The sequence below is a fragment of the Mustela lutreola genome, chromosome 9, assembly GCF_030435805.1.
Source record: "Mustela lutreola isolate mMusLut2 chromosome 9, mMusLut2.pri, whole genome shotgun sequence".
In the NCBI taxonomy this organism is placed as follows: Eukaryota; Metazoa; Chordata; class Mammalia; order Carnivora; family Mustelidae; genus Mustela; species Mustela lutreola.
In genome coordinates, this window is record NC_081298.1 from 116,596,146 (window position 1) to 116,610,253 (window position 14,108).

The following is a 14,108-nucleotide window of genomic DNA, read 5'->3' on the forward strand; positions in this document are numbered from 1 at the left end:
CATCATCATCATGATTTCAGTCCATCTCTTGGAACATCTAGTTCATCAAAAGCCAGCTAAGTTGTAAAGAAGTAAATCGCAAAGGTTCTATCCCAGGCCTGTGATAGTACCCAAATTCTTTGCTCCAAAAAAGAGCTCAGCAGGAAGTGCCTCCTCTCCTTGCTCGTACCACAGTGGAATCGAGCCAAGGAACAGTGACCAGGTTCATCTGAAACTAATTATTATATTGGGAAGAATGAACTGATCTTATAAAATGCAGGAGATTGTTGAAATCACTCTCCTGCTGAGTAGACAAAACATTGATGCCAGATTTGGCTTCAAGTGAAAGAGAGAGAGGGTGGGTGCGGTTTGAGCAAGCGGATTTTGAGGGGTTTGGAAGCCCTCAGACGTTGGGAAATGGGGAAAAAATCATTAAAGGTGGCCATGGGGGTTTGCAAGGATTCCGTGGTGCGGTGATTCGAGTTTTACCTGAATTTTTTATTTAGACCTTGAGCCTGGAGTTCTTAAGAAAGACCCTGCGTGAATACACACTTTGTGCTGCACAGACCACAGTGTTCCCGGCAGTGGGCCACAGTGCTAGCCCACCTGGGTCTCGGAGGACACTGATGGGCAGAATGCACATTTCCCCGCATTCCAGAAAGATGCAGGCTTGATTCTTCATTTGGGTCTGGAACATGGATTATAAGGGCTTCCTTCCCTGAAAAATGGTCCACATTATAACCACCAGTGGCGGTGCTGTGCAGAAATTATGTTCAGAAAAAAACACAGGTCCCGTCCTATGCTCACGAGCCAAAATTACTCTTCTGGAAGAATATACCAGTATAAATAACCTTCACCTCCATTTTGTCTAAGCGATTTTCTTTTAATTCCGTGTCTTTTTAAATACCGATTGCTGCAACTCAAGAGTTATATAATCACCCTAATTCACTTGCAGTTCTAATTTTGTTAGGCATCTACTTGGCAAAGACTTGAATTTTAAAATACGTTTTTAGAAAACCTCCAGGTCTTTGTAAATTACTATACTTCAGTATACTTTCTTTGACACTTGGTCCCCCCCCCCTTTTTTTTACTTTAGAAACTGGACAGTTTTATAAGTAATAAAATAGATAATTTAGAATACTGTGTTGATAGATGGTAGTGTAACTAGAAATCTCCCAGAGTATTAGGCATGTTATTCTCTTTCTAGAAGAAGCTTTGCAAAGCTTTCATTTTTTATGGGCTTACTCCGCTACATTAAACTGGTCCAGATTTTCTTGTGTTGGACTGAACCTGAAACTTGTGGCAGTAGCAGAATGTCCTGATTCTACCCCAGGCTGTGGTGTAGGGTGAAGCCAGCCCATGTGACCGGGACTAGCTGCGGAACTGATGTGCACAGGACTTGCGTTAACACTGAGAAGGGACTGGCTCTCCGCATGCCCGTCCACCAACTTATTTCTGAACTTTGGGTTTAAGCAGCCGGAGACTTGTGGACGCAGGGCTGGCAGAGTCTGCTCTAAGCTGGGCTGTGTCTGGCCCAGCTGAGGGTAGGAGAGCCCTTCCTGATTTCCCATGGCTTCCTTTGTGTCTGGTCCCACTTCCTGAAGCACAATGAAGAGGCCTACTCCGACAGAATCCAGTATTCCGACTTTCAGGGAGCATGGCAGATTGTACAGAAATAAAAACAGCACCGTGGGATCCTTCCTTGCCCTTCTGTACATAGTGTTCTGGGAGCATGTACCTGATAGCGGAAGGAGGCACACCTTGATTCTCCTATAGCACACGAAGAACGACAGTGTTCTTGGACGTTCAGTTGGAGTAGAGTGGGAGGTACGTGGCGAGTGAACTGTTCATCTGTTTACTCATGTACCGAGTGCCTGTCTTGTACCAGCAAAACGCTGCTCTGGTCCCCTGGGAGCCTACATTGCAAGAGGGCAATCTGTGATAAATAAGGAAATAGTACACACAGAGAATTATGTTTTTGATCTTAAACAATTTAACACATTTATGCTTTAGGGATAGAATCTGGGGTGCCTGGGTGGCTCAGTGGGTTAAAGCCTCTGCCTTCGGCTCAGGTCATAATCCCAGAGTCCTGGGATGGAGCCCCACATCGGGCTCTCTGCTCTGCGGGGAGCCTACTTCCTCCTCTCTCTCTCTCTCTCTTTCTGCCTGCCTCTCTGCCTACTTGTGATCTCTCTCTGTGAAATAAATAAATAAATAATCTTTTTTTTTTTTTTTTTTTTTTTTTTTTAAGAAAAGTAAATACAGGTGATTGGGGTGCCTGGGTCGTTCAACCAGTTAAGCACCCAATTCTTGATTTTGGCTTAGGTCATGATCTCAGGGTTGTGAGATGGAGCCCCATAGAGCGGGTTCTGTACTGAGTGTGGAGCCTGCTAAAGATTGTCTCTATCTCTCCCCCCTGAAATATATATATATACTGCAGGTCATTTTTCTCCCGTCCCGCACATGGGTGTTGGAAAAGGGCAGGGAAACTGGACTCTTCGGATGGACTTCCTCCTCTCTACCTCCCTTTCTTCCTCGAACTGTGGTTCTTCTCCTCCTGCCACCACCTCTGGGTCCTCTTAGCCAGGGTGTTTATCTTGTGTAGACATGCAAAGGAAACGTTTCACCTCTTTAACGAAGTTCACTGTTCTGTGTCCCAATTTATCTTATTCGTGTGTTTTTAAAAATCACAGTTCTTTTGCTCTTTTATTTTTTCCTTTGTTGTTGTTGTTGTTGTTGCAGAGCTTTAACTCATGACAAATATTGATCATCCCATGTATAAATAAGCTGACCCAGAGTTTGGGCTCATCATCAACAGCAGAATGTGTGTGAATGGGAGAGGGGGGAAACTTGTGACCATCCGATTCCTATGTGTCACGCTTCTGTCCCCTGACCCGTGTGAAGAGTTGCCTCTCCCCCCCACCCCCCGGCCTCTTACTTCGCATCGTGACGCGCATGGGTCTCTGCACACTGCTCTGGCCAGCGGCCGTGGTGCTCTCCCTTTTGGGCATCCCAGTTGAATGAGAGTTTTTGCTCGGGGCCATCAGACATGACTAGACTTCACTATGCTTTCCAGCCCATTCACACTTTAGAATGGCCACACCGGTCTAGCAGGGACCTTGAAGGAGCCCAGCAGCCCAGCACTGGTAGCTCACAGAACCTGGTTAGTCATGGCTCATCAGGCCTCCAAACCATGGCCAAAACCCTTCCCTGAAGCGTTGTCTTAAAGAAAGCATCCTCACTGGTTCATTTGCCAAATATTACGTGTATGCTAGGTGCAAGCCACCGTTCTCCATCCTGGGGCTCTGTCGATGAATAGCATCAATGCCTGCTTTCTTGTAAACTACATAATGGGCTCGAAAGACAGAAGCCCTGTGGGGAAAAGGAATTAGAGCAGGGTAAGGGAGATCTGAAAGCTGGAGCAGGGAATGGAAAGCTGGTATCTTACTAACTCGGGTGGGCTGAATTGACCATTCTTCTCTATACGAAGAGAAATCAGAGAGATTTTGTGTCTGGGGAACAAATGAAGCCTTATCAGTACCTTTTTCACACTAAGGGATAATAGCTTGTCAATCCTAGAACAGAGGGCATGAGATTGTCTGCTGAGGCCGTTAGCGTCCTGCCCACATGAGTTCTCTTTTGACGGGGGAGTACAACTCAGAGTACATCGCCAAGAGCAAACCCTAATGTAAACTACGGACATGGGTTGATAATAGCATGTCAGTGTATGTCCATCAGTCATAACAAATGTTTAGGAACGTTAATGGTGAGGAGACTGAGGGAGAGGACAGGGGTTGGGGAGATGGGATTATCGGAACTTGCAGTAAAATTTTACTGTGAACCTGAAACTACTCTTGAAAATAACGTCTATTTTTAAAAGTCAAGCATTCAAGTTAGTCTTATGAAAAACATTACCTGTTTTTCATAAGGAAAAAAAAATCAAAACCCTTCATTTTAATTCCATGTTCTTCCTATATTTTCCACCCCTGGTTGTTATTTCTTACTTTTAAAAATAATACCACGGTCGGTCTATGTGATCAGAAGCTTCTGCTCCCGCTTTCAAAACAATTCTAATGCTGATTCCGAATTTGACAACTAAAAAGTTGGGAAGCGGACTTCTTATAACATGGTGACTAAACCCTGAATCCCAGCATATTCAAAGAATCCAGTCCTGTTGTTAAATGGCCCTAGAGATTCTAATCCTGTAACTTTTTAGGATATCTTTTACAAACCACTTCTTGCTAACTCACTCATTGGAAAGGGAGAACGTAATCAGAGGCACGTGGTCAGGATGGCTAGCTTCCTGAACTTGGCCGAGAACAGTGATATCAGAAACACTAAAAGAGGGGCACTGGCTGGCTCAGTCGATAGAGCCTGTGACTTTTGATTTCAGGGTTGTGGGTTCGAACCCCAAATTAAGTGTAGACACTACTAAAAATAAAAATTAAAAAGCAAAAAAAAGCCTAAAAGAAGTTAGGTTCAAGCTCTGAGGCTAATTTTGTGTTCATGGGAACCAGAAAATACGGTAAAGGCAACTTTTGCCAAATGGAAGAAATAAAAACTAAATCTGGAGCAGCATGGTGTTGTTCTCAGATTTTTGGTATGTTTTCTATAAAGAGTATGGAAAGAAAGTATAAAACCATTGCTGACTGTGCACGGAGGCACTTTGGAGGTTTTGTGGCACAGAGATAGAACTTTCTGTCACCAAGGAGAAAATATTTTTTAAAATGGATTTAGCCAAGTAGGACATTGAAGTGCCCTGACTCAGTAATATATTACATCTGGGCACTTGGCCCAAAGATTTTTCAGATTTATTTTATTGCTGTTGTTTTGTGGGGTTTGGGGGTTTTTCGGTTTTTGGGTTTTGTTGTTGTTGTTGTTTTAAGTAGGTTTATGGTCCCAAAATGAAAAATCTAGTGAGAGAATACAACCTGAATGTTTCCTTTCTAAAGAAAGATCATTTAGATTAACAATAAGATCCTCTTTACCCCCTGTGTAAAAAGGAAAAGGATCTTACAACATTCCAGGTAAAGAAGGGCTTCCTGCTATAAAGACTACTGTTCTTCACGCTCGCTCCTGTGAATACGCTTATGCAGAAGTGAGTAAAAATGGATGTTTAAATCATTAGGGAGAGAGCTGAGGAAATTTTGCTGGAATAAGCTGCTTTTGGATCTGGAATACATATTTTCCATGCATTGCTTGATTGTCTTCCGTATATCAACATTTTTATAAAGAAATTCATAATAGTAGCAGAGAAATTCAAGAGCTCTTCCTAAGCCTTTTTATCACCGCTGACCTTTTCAAACCCCAGAGCTATGGAAAATCATCTGTTCACAGACGGAGAAGTAAACACTTTCCTTGCAGCCAAAAAACAGACCTGGAACTGCCAGAAAGTGAAGTCTGTAGATAGTCTGCTTCCCCCTCACACCTTCTGTTGCCACCCAGCGCTTGGCTGGGGCGCCAGTCTCTCTGCAGCTACTGCCATGAGTCCTTCGACGTCCTTTGCAAATAAAATACTCAATAGGTCATGGAAAGTTGTTGAGAATAGTATTTGTATACATTAGGCTTCAGTTGTAGTATTTAATACATCGATTCCAGAATTGGGTATTTGTTGGCCATTCTGCTGATGGAGTATTCCCTGGTAGGACTCCCAGCATGAGTAGACTGGAGGTTCTTCCCATAGTGGATATCATGACTTTATTAAAAATGATTTCACTTGTTGACTTCTTCTTGGGAACCAGGCATGATGCTAAGGACATGGTACCAATTTTCTCATATAATCTTCATGACAAACCAATGGGTAGGGTGAGTATTAACTGGAATGCTTTTGGCTGCAATGAACAGCTTAAAACAAGGAAATTTATTACACTAAGAAGTGTAGAGATGGTCACCTCTATTTTAGGTCTTTATTCAAATGTCTCTCTCTGGGAAACCTTTCTGGCCACCCTTTCTCACATTCACCCTCTAACTCTTCCTGTTCCCTCCTTTGCTCCCTTTTAGCCACCTTTTTCTGCTGCTTTCTCTTGTAGTTTATTGTCAGACCCCACTCCTGGATGCTGAGGTTGATGAGACCGGTCTTGTTCACAGCTGTATGGTGTTGAGAATAATTAGGGCACAATAAACAGTGCATGAATGAAAAGGTAAAGAGGAGGTCTGTAACTCATCCTGGAATATCAGGAAGCAGGTACGATAAGATGACTCCAAATTGAATGTATGGTGTACTTTTGTGCAGTCTTTCCTATTTTTTGAAGACTTAATTCTTTCAAGCACACCCTGCATAGTTATTGGGTACAGAAATGGTTAAGAATTTAGGGTGTGTATTGGGCACAGAAATGGTTAAGAATTTAGGGTGTGAGGGGCGTGGGTGGTTCAGTCATTCAGTATCTGCCTTCAGCTCGGGTCATAATCCCAAGGTTTAGGATCGAGCCCCACATCGGGCTCCCTGCTTGGCAGGAAGCCTGCTTCTCCCTCTCCTTCTCCCCCTGCTTGTGTTCCCTCTCTTGCTGTCTCTCTCTCTGTGTCAAATAAATTAATTAAATCTTTCAAAAAAAATTTTTTTTAGGCTGTGGGAGCCCGTGGGTGAGCATCTGCCTTCAGCCCAGGTCATGATCTCTGTGTCCTAGGATCGAGCCCCGCATGGGGCTGTCGGCTCAGTGGAGAGCCTGCTTCTCCCTCTGCCTGCTGCTCCCCTCCTTATGCGTGCTCTCTCTCATTCTATCTCAAATAAATAAGTATAACCTTAAAAAAAAAAAAAAGGCATTTAGGCTGTGGATTCCAAGTTCGTGGGCTTGAACTCTTACTCTACGTCTGAGCTGTGTGAACTTAAGGAATTTACTTAAGGCACATCTGCCCAAGTTCCCTATATGCATAATGCATTCATGGCGTCATTGTAAGAGTTAAGTATGTGGATGGGTGTTGACAAGTATCCACTAGAATGGAGCCTGTCCCCATAGATGTCCAGGAATGTGAATTCTGTGCAGTGTGTTAGCACTTTTTACATTGAAACCCTAGTTATGTTGCCATTTGTTTCCTTAACCTGTGGACATCTAAAAGGAGGGAGCATCTAACACTTATTTGTTTTTTTATGTTATCAGTGTTTACAAAATATACGACGTACAGTCCGATTGCATAAGTATTTGTGAATTAAATTGTCTGTTAGTTCTAAGTCTAAGTCTGGATATAAATGAAATACTACATATATTCTATCTACTTCTAAATCCCAAATTTATTTAATGTAAATTATATAAATCATATAAAATATAGGATAATAACCCATTTATACATAATTTGCTTTAATTCCTTACCCTTCGTTTTCCATAAGAGTTCTAGATGACTGACTTTCCTATTGACCCACTAAGTTTTAAAAGATGGCAGGTTTTAAAACGGTTCATGAATCAATTGCCAATAAACCGATGGCTAATGCTGATGTTTATTTGCATTTAAATGCCGAAGTTGTTATTTCTAGAGATACACTGTCTATTTTCTGTGGCTTCATAACTGATCTTTCTTGGCCTCCTATTTGAATATAGAAAGAGAAAAATTAGAGTAGCGAAAAAAAATGGGAATTTTTTTTGGCCGATCCTGTGTTGCTTTTGGGGCCTAAGTGTCAAAAAGATGAATCTGGGGTTTGATGTGTTTGGCCTGTGCTTAGGGCTCTCTCCTGGTCCTCGTTGGCAGCACCTTTTAGCATAAGAAAGACTATATGAAAAGAGAAAATGTACAGTATGATTCTGAAGTTAGAAGAAGATGTTTATTTTTTGGAAAATCTTGGTTGTAAAAATGTGCATCTATTAAATTAATGCAAAGATAATTCAGTGGTTATAAATAAATATATTCAGAGAAAACGGTGCATTTTTAAAAAATGTATAGAGTGTAAAACACAAAATCTATTTCACACATTATCTTTTGCAAGTAACTGTGTTAGTAACATGCAATTGAAGTTCAAGCTATTTTCTGTAAGTATCTAAGGGGACATTTTTCTGAGTGGCATGGAATTTATTCCCCGTGGAGTATTCACATACTTTAGTTTTTGTGGTAGTCCATTATATAACAGCAAATCAGGATTATTCTTTACCTTCAGGAGCAGAGAAGTGTTTTTTTTTTTTTTTTTTTAAGCTTTCTTCTCATTTCTCCCCTTCACATTTTAAGGAATGTTTCTTTTCTGTAGCAAACGTAAATCCTTCTCATTCACTTCTCCAGTTTTTATATAAAATTTTGTCAGTCCATAATGGGAAAAAACGGCTTTTTGAATTCAGAAATATGCTGCGATCCTCTTTTTGTCAAAAGAAACCTAAATGACTTGAGTATACAGGTTTAGGTTTTGTCCAAAGAAAGAGTGTTTTATGTCTCATTGAAAATGCCCTGCTTTTCAACTCAATTCAGAATTTTTCCTCTAAGTGTCACAGATACTTAGTTTGGGATTTTAGCCGATAATATTGAGGTTTGGTTTTTTTTTTTTGTTAATTGAACAAACATCTGTCACATACAGTGGCTTCCCCACCCTGTGTCCTGGTTCTCTGAGAGGGAAGACAGGCGCCAGGGGCATACTGCAGACTCTTGAACCTGTTTCCTGACACATGTCCTCTCCAGCTGTAGGAACTGAGCCTTTTGAACCCCCCTCCATGAGGATCCCCGAGACCCAGAGCATTTCCCCCATGTTCACTGCGTCAACTTGTTAAGACAATTTGAAATGTAAAGGCTGAAATACTCTTCTTGGATTTTTTTTTTTAAAGGAATGAATCTAAGATGATTTTGTTCATGAGGATTTTCATTCTTGACCTCATTTTGGATGATAAAGAGATAATCTTCTATACCTTTGTCCCACTGCATTGTCTTTGAAAACCCACTGTAAGTGAGAGTCAAGGACTTAATTTGAATTCTTGAAAAATTCTTAGGACTCTTTCAGGTGTTCAAACAAATTCACAAAACTTAAAATCTTACTAATTTGGGGGGCGCCTGGGTGGCTCAGTGGGTTAGAGCCTCTCCCTTCAGCTCAGGTCATGATCCCAGGGTCCTGGGATCAAGCCCCGCATGGGACTCTCTGCTCAGCAGGGAGCCTGCTTCCTCCTCTCTCTCTGCCTACCTCTCCACCTACTTGAGATCTCTGTCAAATAAATAAATAAAATCTTAAAAAAAAAATAAAATCTTACTAATTTTTATATTTTATCCTCATGTAAAAGGATGTTTTACTCCCACTGTTTATCTTTAAATTTATGCAGGGGCCATGTGGAGTGGGGGGAGAGACAGTAACTGGGACCCACTCGCAGTGATTCAGGTGGACTCTGGAGAGGGGCAGAGCTGACAAGGGCTCTGTCCAGATCACGGGTCTCATCATTAATGCTTAACCATCAAATATGACCTCCCCTTCGAACCTTAAATGTATCTTCCATTTTCTATTATGTGTTTAAATAATAATAATTCCTAAGTTAGATATCCTAGAATATTAGAATTCTAGTCTGTTCTGAATACATAGCAGTGCTGTTATAATCTTAAGTAAATGATTTAAAAACTCACTCCATAATAATTCTCACCTTCTATAAGACCAAAAAAAAAAAAAAAAAATAGAGGCATATTAAGGACAGAGAATCACATAATTCCCTTGACTTGCAGTGAGTCACATAAAAGTGTAGTTACATTTTTAAGGAAGACTGTTGTGTCACATATGCTTTTTTTTTTTTTTTTTAATTTATTTGACAGAGAGAGATCACAAGGCAGAGAGGCAGGCAGAGACAGGGAGGGGGCAGCAGGGTCCCTGCTGAGCAGAGAGCTCGATGTGGGGCTCGACCCCAGGACCCCAGGACCATGACCTAAGCCAAAGGCAGACGCTTAACCCACTGAGCCACACAGGTGCCCCCACATATGCTCTTATATATCCACCTATATTCCTATTAAAAAAAATAGCTTGACTTTATTTTCTACTTGGAAGAAATTAAATTTCACAGTATTTGGCTTATTACGGACAGATAGGGACATATTATGGACAGTTCAGGATTACTATTCAGAGTCCCTTAATATTTTAGTCTAATATATACCTCTTACCAATGAGAGAAAGAGAGAGAGAAAGAAAATGAACTTTTTGAAATGGGTAAGATGGTCTTTAACCAAGAAATAAAGCAGTGTGGATTGGCTCTTCTTTTTAAGTAAACTTTCTAATTGCTTAAAATGCATAAAAGAAAAGTGCATGAATCGTAAGAGTACAGCTTGATGAACTTTTACAGAGTGAGCGCACTTGGTAATGAGCCCCCCGAACCCCCCCCCCCCGAGCTTCTTCCTACTTTTAACCCACTCCCCTCCCCATGACCCAAACAGAGTTCTATTTTGTCTTTGTTACCCTGGCTTTGTTTTTGTACCTGTTTTTGAACATCTTATCAGTGAAGGCATACGGGAGGCACTCGTTGGTGTCTGACTTCTTTCATCCAGCATCGTGTTTGCAAGCTTCATCTTCGTTGCTGTATGGTGTTTCATTGTATAAAGAATGTCTCCATTGCATAGATAAGCCGGCTCTCAGAGTCCTGGTTCACACCGACCAGATCTACTTCTGAGCATTTCAGTTCTACCTCCTTGCCAACCACTGGTGCTGTCATTTCTTTTCAAGGTTAGCCTTGCTTAGTAAGGGATATCTCGTCATGGTGGCTATCGATTTGTGTTTCCTTTGTGAGGGTTGATGTTCCACAACTTTTCACACCCTTATTAGCTTTGGGGGTATTTTTTTAGTTATCTAATTCTGCATAACAGACCTCTTCAAAATTAGGGGCTCAATACAACTGTCTAAAGAAATGAAGCCAAGTTCTTAATTTTAATGAAGGCCAGTGTTTTAATTATTTCATTTGAGATTAGTAATTTTTGTGCCTGTGGTCTTTGCAAATCCTAAAGTCATGACGATCCACTTTTTAAAAAATATTTTATTTATTTGAGAGAGAGAGTGAAAGAGAGAGAGAGAGAACAAAGGCCAGAGAAAGAGGGAGATAGAGAGAGAAGCAAACTCTGCGCTGAGCAGGGAGCCCGCTGTGGGGCTCAATCCCAGGACCCTGGGATCATGACCTGAGCCAAAGGCAGTTGCTTAACCAACTGAGCCACCAAGGCACCCCATGATAAAATTTTATATTGTCTCCTATAAGCTTTATTTTATATTTTACTTTTGGAATCTATAACAGTCTGATACTGTTTTGTGCGTATGGTGTGAAATAGAGGTCAAGATTTATTTTTTTCCTAAATGTATTCCAGTTGGATCGCCTCCCTTTATTGGGAAGAGTACAATTTTTCCACTGATTTGCACTAGTAACATTGTCGTGAGCAGTGTGTAAATGCGTATGAGTCTTTTTCTTTTTCCTTCTGTCCACTGGTTGGTTTATCCTTACACCAACAGTATATTGTCTTAACTATAGTAGCTTTATAATGAATGTTAATGTATGTGCTGTAAATTCTAAAGTGTGCAGTTCTGTTCTTAATCAGGGTGTTATTCATGGCCCTTTACATTGCTATGTAAGTTTTATGATCAGCTGATCAAATCATACCAGAAAAAAAAATTCTGCTGGGATTTTGATTGGAATTGCATTCAATCAATAGATCAATTTGGGGAGATTTAATATTTTACAATATTGAGTCTTCCAATGCATATATATATAACATATCCCTCTATTTAGGTTTTCTTTCATTTGTTTTGGTGTTTTGTTGTTTTTTGTATAGTCTTGGACAGAGTTTTTTTTAGAGTTAATCTTAAGTAAGTTTTCAGTATTTTTATGTTTTTGCAAAGGGTGTTTAAAATGTATTCTACCCTTACAACAATTTGATTTTTGTGCATTGACCTTGTACTTATGAGCTTGCTAAACTTACTTGTTATTTCCCTAAGTTTATCTGCAGATTTGTTTGGATTTTGAACAGAACAGTTATGTTGTCTACAAATAAGGTAGCACTAGGTTTATTTATTTTCTTTCAATAATTATACCTTCTCTTATTACACTATCTAGGACTTGCTCTCTGATAGAAATGGTGGTAGCTAGCTTACTTGTCTCATTCCTGATCTCAGCAGAAAAAGCATTGAATATATTGACTATTTCTTAAATTTTGATGTTTGCCATAGTTGTTTCTGGTATGTACACTTGTGGTTTGATGAGAGTCTTTATTCTGAGTGGTTTTTAATGATTACAGATGCTTTTCCTGCATCTATTGAAATAATTGTGTTATTTTTTAAATCCTATTTCCCCCTTTATTCTGTGAGGAGTTACATGGACTGGTTCCTCCCACCCCCCATTTGTTTGTTTTAAACAAGATAAAAGTTTATTTCTCTCTGTGTAGCAGTTCAAGCGTAAATAATCCGGGGCTGAGAATCCAGGTCTAGAGTGCTGGACCCCGGGTGACATCTGTCTTGTGTTAACTTTGACATGCTGTAAATCATGGTAGCTCCCCTGCCCACCAACACATACATATTTAAGCCATAGTGATTTTTTTTTTAAGTAAATAATACCTTTACATTCTTACAATAAACCTAACAGTCATCCTATAGTTTCCTTATACAGTATATCCCTGGAGTCCAATTGTTAACATTTCGTTGAGAATATGTGCATCTGTGTTCATTAGAGAGATTAACCTTTAATATTCCTTTCTTTGAATGTTCTGTGAAGTTGTAGACTCAAGGTTTTTCTGGTTTCATAAACTAAATTTGAAAGTGCCCCCTCTGGGTTTTTGTGGAAAAGTATATGTAAGATTCGTGTTAGGGGCGCCTGGGTGGCTCAGTCGGTTGGGTGTCTCCCTTCAGCTCAGGTCGTGGTCCCAGGGTCCTGGGATCAAGTCCTGCCCCAGGCTTTCTGCTCAGCAGGGACCCTGCTTCTCCCTCTCCCTCTGCCCCTGCTGTGGGCTCTCACTGTCTCTCTCACTCATTCTAGCTCTTATATAAATAAATAAAATCTTTTTTAAAAACTTCATATTAGTTCCTTCCTGACTTCCTTGAAGAATTCACAAGTAAAATCATTTGGGCCTGGAAGTTTTTGGTTTTGTTTTGTGTGTCTGTGTGTGTGTTTAGGGGGCTGTTATGAAAGTTTTTTAAATTGCAGTTAGGATTTCTTTTTTTTTTTTTTAAAGATTTTATTTATTTGACGGAGAGAGAGATCACAAGTAGGCAGAGAGGCAGGCGGAGGGGGGGGGAGCAGGCTCCCTGTTGAGCAGAGAGCCCGACATGGGGCTCAATCCCATGACCCTGGGATCACGACCTGAGCCAAAGGCAGAGGCTTTAACCCACTGAGCCACCCAGGCGCCCCGCAGTTAAGATTTCTTTAAAAGATGAAGTAATGGTCTCAGTTCTTGGACCATCCATGATAGTTTTAGTAACTTTCTTTTTCAAGGACCTTATCCATGTTAAGTAAAATTTTAGGTAAATTTCCAATTCTTTCGCATCAAGTTGTTGATAATACTTTTTCTTATCTCACCTTAATGTCTGTAGAATGTGTTAGTGATGGCTTTCATTTTTTATTTAGTAATTTGTGCTTACTTTGTTTTGTTCTTAATCATTGTTTCATAGGTGTTAGTCTTTGCAAAGGAACAACTTCTGTTGATTTTTCTCTTTGTTTTCTATTATGTTAATTTCTGTTTTTATAGTCTTTCTTTGGGCTTCATTTGTCTTTATAACTTCTTGACATAGATCCTTAGATCATTGGGGTTTTTTTTGTTTTGTTTTTGTTTTTTGTTTTTTTTTAAGGATATTATTTATTTATTTATTTGACAGACGGAGATCACAAGTAGGCAGAGAGGCAGGCAGAGAGAGAGGAGGAAGCAGGCTCTCCACGGACCAGAGAGCCCGATGCGGGGCTCGATTCCAGGACCCTGGGATCATGACCCAAGCCGAATGCAGAGGCTTTAACCTACTGAGCCACCCAGGCGCCCCTAGATCATTGGGTTTTTAAACTTCTTTTCTATAATGTGTATATTCTTTTCTGATATATATTTATGGCTATATATTTCTTTCTATGATTGGCTTCATCTGCAGCTAGAAGTTTTGATATGTTTTTTGCTATTCAGATAAAAGTACTACAAATGCATTGTCATTTTTTTTTTAGAGGGGTTTTGCTTAATATCCAAACATTTGGGGAATTTTTTTTTTTTTTTAATACCTGAATACCTCTCTAGCCAGAGAACAT

General features: G+C 40.3%; 1 protein-coding gene across 10 annotated transcripts in view; it reads left to right on the forward strand.

The window, feature by feature from the left end:
* LTBP1 (latent transforming growth factor beta binding protein 1) overlaps nt 1-14,108 on the forward strand; it is a 403,430-nt gene that overhangs the window by 323,266 nt on the left and 66,056 nt on the right. The gene's annotated exons all lie outside the window — the stretch shown is intronic.